The sequence below is a fragment of the Sander vitreus genome, chromosome 12 (genome assembly GCF_031162955.1).
Source record: "Sander vitreus isolate 19-12246 chromosome 12, sanVit1, whole genome shotgun sequence".
NCBI lineage: Eukaryota > Metazoa > Chordata > Actinopteri > Perciformes > Percidae > Sander > Sander vitreus.
This window is the reverse complement of record NC_135866.1, coordinates 22,856,059-22,865,088: the sequence shown is the minus strand read 5'-3', so window position 1 is coordinate 22,865,088 and position 9,030 is coordinate 22,856,059.

Here is a 9,030-nt window from a genome sequence, read left to right as displayed (position 1 = left end):
AAGGCCTTCCAGACAGCTGAGGTGAACTGAGGACCACGGTCGGAAACAATGTCACAGGTTAGACCGTGGATTCTAAAAAATCTCCTTGACAAGGATGTCGGCTGTCTCAGTGGCAGAGGGAAGCTTTGGAAGGGGCAGAAAGTGAGCAAACTTGCTGAACCTGTCCACAACAGTCAGAATAACCGTGTTCCCCTCAGAAGAGGGCAAACCGGTAACAAAGTCCATGGACAGATGCGACCATGGTCGCCGGGGAATGGGCAGGGGGTGAAGCAGTCCAGAGCTGGGTCGATTGGATCCCTTATTCTGCGCACAGACAGGACAGGCAGCAACAAAACTTCGGGTCTCCTCTCCCATGGCAGGCCACCAAAACCATCTACGAAGTAACGCCATAGTCCGAGCCACACCTGGGTGGCACGTCATCTTGTTGGCGTGTGCCCACTGGAGCACGGCAGAGCGGACCGACTCAGGCACAAACAGACGACCGGGCGGCCCGTTCCCTGGATCCGGCTGCGTCCGAAGGGCTGTCATAACCTCCTCCTCAATCTTCCAAGAGACAGCTCCCACGACGAGTTCCCGAGGAAGAATGGTCTCAGATCTGGTACAGTTCTCCTCCATCTTAGAAAACATCCGGGACAGAGCGTCTGCCTTGCCATTCTTCGAGCCTGGTCGAAAGGTAAGAGAAAAGTTAAATCGTCCAAAAAACAACGCCCACCTGGCTTGACGGGAGTTGAGACGTCTGGCGGATTGTACATATGCAAGATTCTTATGGTCCGTCCAAACAACAAACGGGTGAACAGCCCCCTCCAGCCAGTGGCGCCACTCCTCCAAGGCGAGCTTGACAGCGAGCAGCTCCCGGTTCCCCACATCATAGTTTCTTTCTGCTGGAGAAAGATGACGAGAATAGAAAGCACAGGGGTGAAGTTTATTATCAGAGGAACTACACTGGGACAAAATGGCTCCAATCCCAACATCCGAAGCATCCACTTCCACAACAAACTGACGAGAGGTATCAGGCTGAGCGAGGATGGGAGCGTTAGTGAAACACTGCTTAAGATCCACAAAAGCCTTGTCCGCCTCAGGAGTCCAACAAAACGCTCTGTTGCTTGAAGTCAAAGCAGTTAATGGAGCGGCCACCCGACTGTAGTCCCGGATGAATTGTCGGTAGAAGTTGGCAAATCCCAGAAATCTCTGGAGTTGCAACTGAGTACCGGGCTGAGGCCAATCAATAACCGCCCTAACCTTCTCTTGATCCATCTTAACTTGACCTTCAGAGATGATGTACCCGAGGAAGGAAGTGGTATGGGCGTGAAAATCACATTTCTCAGCCTTAACGAAAAGGCGGTTCTCCAGTAGTCGTTGTAGGACTTGTTTAACATGCTGGACATGGCTGGAAAGATCCTTAGAAAACACGAGAATATCATCCAGGTAAACAAACACAAACTGACCGACCATATCTCTCAGAACATCGTTTACCATACTTTGGAATACAGCTGGGGCATTGGTGAGTCCAAAAGGCATGACCAAATACTCAAAATGATGACCATGGGTGTATTGAATCCCGTGAGCCATTCGTCCCCCTCTCTGATCCGGACGAGATGATATGCATTGCGTAAGTCGAGCTTAGTGAAAACAATTGAACCCTGCAGAGAATCAAATGCAGAGTTCATCAAAGGCAGAGGATACTTGTTCTTGATGGTGATATCGTTTAACCCACGGTAGTCAATACAAGGCCGAAGGGAGCGGAAGGGAAAGTGCCTTCTGCTTGCTGAAGACCTCACCAAGACCGTGATAAACTTCAGGAACTTGGGACAAATCCGGGGGGTCATGGTTGGATTCCTGACTGGACACAGAAGGGGAACAAGCAGACTTAAGGCAATTAGCATGGCAATCAATACTCCATTTGGTTATCCTTCCTGTCACCCAATCAAATGTGGGGTTGTGTTCTCTCAACCAGGGATAACCCAGAACCAGTGGAGCGCGAGGTGAGGGCAAAATGAAAAAAGACATGATCTCCGAGTGATTACCAGACAACAGCATCTTCACAGGTTCAGTCCTCATGGTTATGCGTGCAAGAAGTCTGCCGTTAAGAGTGGTAGCTTCAATGGCTTCCGGGAGTGGTTCCTTGGAGAGCCCCAGCTGTTCCACCAGGTCAGCATCCATAAAACTGTCATCTGCCCCTGAATCGACCAAAGCATTTATCTCAACGGACAGGTTAGTGTTTATGAGTGTGACAGGAAAACTGTGTCTGACTGGATTCTTGGGAGACTGAGGTTGGCTCGCTAAGAAGCCTCCCACACTTAGCGAGCCTAGGAGTTTAACGGGCGCTGTGGACATGAGGAGATGTAAAGATCCATTTTACCGCAGTAACGACAGCTGTTGGACTCACGTCTACGCTGGCGCTCCTCCACAGACAACCCGTGACGTCACACCTGCATGGGTTCCGGATCAGATGACTGACACTCTCCTTGAATCTCGTGGGACGTCGAATGGCCGGTGAAATCCCGTCTGTGTCCGAACCTGGATGGTAACTGAACCGGTGAATGGTAGGCAGATCCTCCTCGTTTCTCTCGCCTTCTCTCCCGGTATCGGTTATCCACCCGAATGGACAATGACACCAGTTCGTCAAGGTCCTTAGGCTCGGGATAAGAAATGAATTCATCCTTGAGTCGTTCAGATAATCCCTGATGAAAAACAGCCTGTAATGACTCCTCATTCCACCCACTCTCCACTGCCAATGTCCTGAATTCAATAACAAACTCAGATACGCTGCGGGCTCCCTGGCGGAGTGAACACAGTCTTTTAGATGCGTCCTTACCTCGGACGGGGTGGTCAAAAAGCTTCCTCATCTCAGCCGTGAATCTCTGGTACGAAAACATGCAGGGATCTTGTCCCTCCCAAACGGCAGAAGCCCACTCCAGAGCCTTCCCACGCAGCAATTCAATCACAAAGGCTATCTTAGCCTTGTCTGTGGCGTAGGAATTGGGCTGCAAGTCAAAAACCAGTCCACACTGCATGAGGAATGAACAACATTTTCCCAAATCTCCTTCGTACTTATCGGGCGTTGGTATTTTGGGCTCACAGAACAAAACAGCTCCAGGACTAGCAGGCGTGGATAGAGAAACAAGTGGTGGATTATCTGCAGAAACCCCGAGCTGAGCCTTCATTTCCATCAGAGAGGCAGACAGGTTACTCACAGATGACTCCATCTCCTTAAGCACTATGCTGTGCTGCCCCAACATCCTTTCCTGTTGGGTAATGGCATGGCGAACAGAGTCCAGGTCCGCTGGGTTCATCTTGGCCGGATCGTTCTGTCACGCTTCACTAGGACAGGACCCCAAAAGCAGACAAGGACAAGGTAAGTTGAGTGGAAAAAAAAGGTAAGTATTTATTTATTTGGTTTTGGTACGAGGAAGCAGGGGAATCCAGCTGGTGAGGCAGTGGGTGGAATTGAGTCGGCTGACGGATTAGTGCAGACTCAGTAATAAAGGTGTTGCAGACGACCAGACGGTGATGGAGAGAATCTTCCAGGTCCCAAAACTGAAGACAGAGGAACAGGCAGATTAGCAACGGTAAAACGTCACAAAAGAGCAGAACAAACTTCTCAAACTTACTAACTGGCACTCTAGCAAACATACTGGTGAGGATAACGATCCGGCAGGGAATGGATGTCAGTTCACGGCTTAAATGGTGGAGAGGTGATGATCAGGACCAGGTGTGCAGATTGCAGATGAGATACAGGTGAGTGTGATTGCAGATTCTCTCGCCTTGCTTCGTCGCCAGGCAACTAGACAGGATGCGTTCAGGAACTCAGAAAAACACAGACTCACAGGTGAAAACAGAAACTGAGGCAGAAAGTGAACCTAGGAAGCAGGATTCCTGACACTTCGGGCCCTTCGGTACCCTGCAACTGCCTCTGGTGTCCTCCGGGATAACAAATCCCCAGAAGACTCCTTCTTCAGTTGGACGGCTTCCCTGACCACCGGTGTCCACCACAGTGTTCGTGGGTTACCGCCCCTGGAGGCACCTAAGACCCTAAAACCGAAGCTCGGCTGAAACAATTATAAAATCGATCATTCACCTTTGGCCTAGGGTGCTCTGGTACCAAGTACAAGAGCATCACTATGTTCGAACATGGTGTTCGTTATAGACAATCCATGACTAGCACAGAAGTCCAACAACAAACAACCACTCAGATTTAGATCAGGGAGGCCGTTCTTCCCAATCACGCCTCTCCATGTGTCTCCATCATTGCCCACGTGCGCGTTGAAGTCCCCCAGCAGAACTATGGAGTCCCCCCCTGGAGCCCCATGCAGGACTCCATTCAAGGTCTCCAAGAAGGCCGAATACTCCGAGCTTTTGTTTGGTGCATATGCACAAACACCAGCGGAGGAGCACTGCCTCCCTGGTGGCTGAAACGGGTAATTGCATTGTTTAAAAAATGAGTGGAATAATTACGTCTGGCATGACCAGATATTTTATAAATATCTTAAATAACACAAAACAACTAAATGGTGGTAGGTAATACATCTGATTTCATATACTGCTTTAGTAAAAAAAATATTACCTGGCTGACGATGGGAGCAGCAGGACGCAAAAAACGAAACTTACTGTTGCACTAGTCTGAACATCTTGCCGTGCCAACCTTGCAATAAGGGTTTCCTAAATGCAATGTATATAAATGTGATGTCAGCTTACTAATTGATTGTGGGTTTTGTGTAGATTTGGACTTTTATACGTTTATTCCACTTTGTTTAGACGGCGAAGTGGAGAGGCCTCGTTCACCTGTTTGGAGCTGGCTGGGGAATGTGACGCTCGTATAGGCCTTGCTGGATACACCGTGACTCTGTTTGTGGATCTACTGATCGCTGTGGATTACTTTTTTTCCGTGTCATTGGATTACGGCAAAATACGGATCTTTTTTCTTAATGTTTTATGGTGTGACTGAGCTTCGTTTCTGCGTTTGGAGAGGCATCTCAACAGACTGTAGGTCGAACACTGATTGTTCACCGTTACATTTTAGTTGAATTTAAACGTCTGTCTATTGCGTTCCAAGACAGCCGTGCCGCGATTGGATTTCATAAGGGCGAATTGTTAAATTGTTACAATGCAATTTAAAATCTGCTTTAAAAATAAACATATGTGTTTTGGAATATAATGTTCAGCTTCGGCACCTTTACCTATATGCTAAAATACAATGACGAAGCCTAGTGACAAGTCCATAGCAACCAGTGTTGAATTGTTATTTCCCAGTGTCCTTTGCTGAATGGTCTCAGTGTTTTATTGTTTTATTTCATGTGAATACTAGTTTACTAGAGGAGTAACTTAATATTTGAAGTAATGCATGAAGTGTGCATTTAGTTTCCATGCTTATTGTGTTTCCACAACAATGTTAGTGAGTAAATCTACTGAAATGGCCACCACACCATAACAGAGGAGTGTGATGTGTAAGATGAGAATGCAGAGGTTAACTCCTGTACATCATGGCTGTAAAAATCAAATGGCATCTGTGCTTCTTCGCTAAGTGCAAAATTGCACACAAGGGGAGGGTCATGCCTCTTTTTTAAATCATTTTGGAGGGTCATAGGAAAATTATTACTGATGAGGGGAGGGTCAAGTCTTTTTAGGTTAGAGGCCACAAAACTCCTCTGGTGGCCCCTTAATTAAATAACGAACGGTCCCTTATTATTGTTATTGTTGTTATTATTATTATTATAACCATAGTGAAATCGTGCAAGCGATAAAAACCCATCGTATGTGTTGTTGGCCTGTAAAGACAATGTATTTGTATATTTAAAAAAAATGGTCCGGCCCCTCTGGCATTTGCCAGAATTGCCAGATGGCCAATCCGCCCCGCGTTGCGATGGCTCCCCTTTCTGAAAATGTTTGGCATCCCAAACTGTACGTAAGTTTACCAAATTCATTGCTGTTATGAAAAAGTGAACATTTCACCTCAAATTTGGCACATATCATCCGGACTATTAATACAGAATAGTGATACGTACATTTTGACATGCCACAGCCACATAAAACAAGTAAGAAATAGAAACACATTATTGAACATATAAATTCTTCTATCACCTGCTAGTTGAAAACTAATGGAGCACCACACAAATAAATAGTCACTCAGCTAAACTTGTAGTAACTGGCATCACATCACAAATAATGACTTAATGACTCAATAATTGAATAGAACATATTTAGTCAATCATTCTCAGCAAAGGAATTTCAAGTCAAACTAAGCAAATATATTATAATGCTATTAAATCCTGATTGCATACAATATTCTGCATCATGGTCAACATTTCTGCTAGGGGTGTGCAAAAAAATCGATTCCCATTCAAATCGCGATTCAAGCTCTACCAATTCAAAACCGATTCATAGAATTCCAAAAATCGATTCATAGAATTCCAAAAATCGATTCATATTTTTAAAATTTTTAAATTGTATGTTTACTGCAATCACATGGCAAAAGTAACTACATTTACATACTGTGAATCGTTTTTAAATCGAGAATCGTTTTTGAATCGAAAATCGATTTTGAATCGAATCTTGAGCCTGAATATCGATATTGAATCGAATCGTGACATTTTCTGAATCGTGCGCCCCTAATTTCTGCATAATACTATATATTTGCTTTGTTAAAGATTACTTTCTTGTCAGTCTTTTCCTAGGGAGGCCCCTTATCTTTTAACTCTGGTGGCAGGGGCTTTTTCTTTTTCGAGAAATTTAGGATTTGTGACTTAAAATTTTAAGTGGAACGGAAGTCCTAATGAGTATTATTCCACTGCATTAAATTTTCAAAAGTTGTATTTAGGGATATTCTTTTTTTCTTAGAAAGATATAGTCACAGTTTGAATACTTGTTGTGATCTTTGTGACAAACTCTCTCAAATGCAAAAAAAAATGAAAAGATACACAAGCATTTACATATTATTTAACTTTTTTACAGTTCTGCCACTTCAGTATGCATATAGGAAATGTTTAGAACAGGCTATTAGCCAGGCTGAGCACCAAGCGTAGCAGGCGCAGGAATGAAGGGACAACAGCTATCAGGAGAGATATGGGACCTGCGTCAGGAGGAATTTTAGGGTAGTGTCATCAGTTACACTCTGTCCTGGCAATAAACAGATGAACAAAATATTAGAATTATGTGACTGTACATAATAGTATGTTCAAATCTAAAAAACAAACTTGGCTGAAACAACTTGTAAGCAATGTGACAGATACAAGGCTATCAAGGCCAGAAGAAGCAGTGGAGACTTCTAGCTCACCCAGTAGAGTGTGCTCCCCATGTAGGCTACGTCCTTGGCAGCCTGGGTTCGAGTCTGACCTGTGGCCCTGTGCATTTATCTGTGGATTGAGCATTTTGATTTTTGATAATTTGACTTTCACAATATTTATATAGCACCTCAAACTGCTTTATAACAAAAAAAGACGATGAAATCAAACGTTTTACAATATGGGACCTTTAGAGTGCTCATATTATGCTTTTTGGCTTTTCCCCTTTCCTTTATTGTGTTATATATCTTTCTGTGCATGTTATAGGTTTACAAAGTGTAAATGCCCAAAGTCCACCCCAAAGGGACTTACCATCTCCAACAGAAAACACTGTTCACAAACAATACTGCACATGTGCCACTCGGAACAAAAATGGAACAGAAGTGAGATGCCTCACTCTGTAGCTAAAACAGAGAGCTCAACACAAAAAGAAGGAGCTGCAGCAATGTGCAGTACAACAAAAATATGGTGTTTTTTGAAAATGAAACCACATAAACCTATTCTGGTGCAACCTTTAAATACAATTATGAACTGGAAAATGAGCATAATATGAGCACTTTAAATCATATTGTACTTTTTGTTATGGTAAATTTACATCTCGGACAGATTGGCCTTATTGACTACTGCTCAAGCTCTAATCTAAGAAATGTTTTTTCAGTTTCCGTTTTCTGCATTCAAAATGTCCTCATCCAACATGTCTGCGAGTAGTGGAATGATTTGTGACTTGGAATCATTATGCATTGTGATGTGTGTATAGTTCCACTTTTCTCCCACAGTCCAGATACTTGCATGTCAGGTTGAATTTAGGTTGATCTTAGGTTTGAAAATGTTAGGATTGTGTTAATGTCAGGGTTTGTGGTCATTACCCAGAAAACAAAATCAGCAACAGGGACAACTTGTTAAACATATAATTTATCACCTGCTAGTGGATTATTAAATGGTTGCTGGCATCCTATTACAAAAAAGATTAGAATAAAAAACATTTAGTTAATCATTACCAACACATTCACTTTACGGGAAACGGTTGCACAGCAAATACTGTAAACATGGGACAAAGCTCAGGTCACAGGTATTATAAAGCAAATACTGACTTATTATTAGTATTTTGTTAAGTATAATGGTTGGCACAAGTCTTTTACAGTTTGCAAATATGGCTTTTGTAAAGATTTACATTTCTGTGTCACTTTCTTGCTTTTTTAGAGAGTTTGAAATTATTCAAAAACAAACATTTATCAAAGTCACATTTTTACGATCACGAGTCTCAATTTTAAGGTTAATTATTATTCATCCAGAATGCCACTATAAAGCTCCTTGAACCCTTTTAACCATTAAAGAGATATTTTGCTGATTTAAATCCAGCTCTGCGTCATGGCAGTGAATGCAGATGAACGGTGTGTCTTCCCTCCTTGGCCGCAGCGCACATGGCGCCCAGCTTAGCAGAGCAGCGGAGGTCTGCGGATGAAGCAAATCTTGGAAGACCTTGGCTGCTCCATGCTCCATGCACCGGTGCCACGGAGGGTAGCCAAACACCATTAATCTAAATACAATGTCCACACAAAGATGACACAGAGCTGTTTGTCAATTTCAATGTGTCTGAGTTCGACGGTTCTCTGGGACATGTTTTCATGCTTAATCGAATGTGACCAGTTTTATCGCAAACCGCTAATTACCTTATAACGCTAGTCGTCGGGGCACGGCTAAAGTAAAAAGAAATCGAGAACTTTGTAAGTGTACAGACAGTTTAATAAAAAGA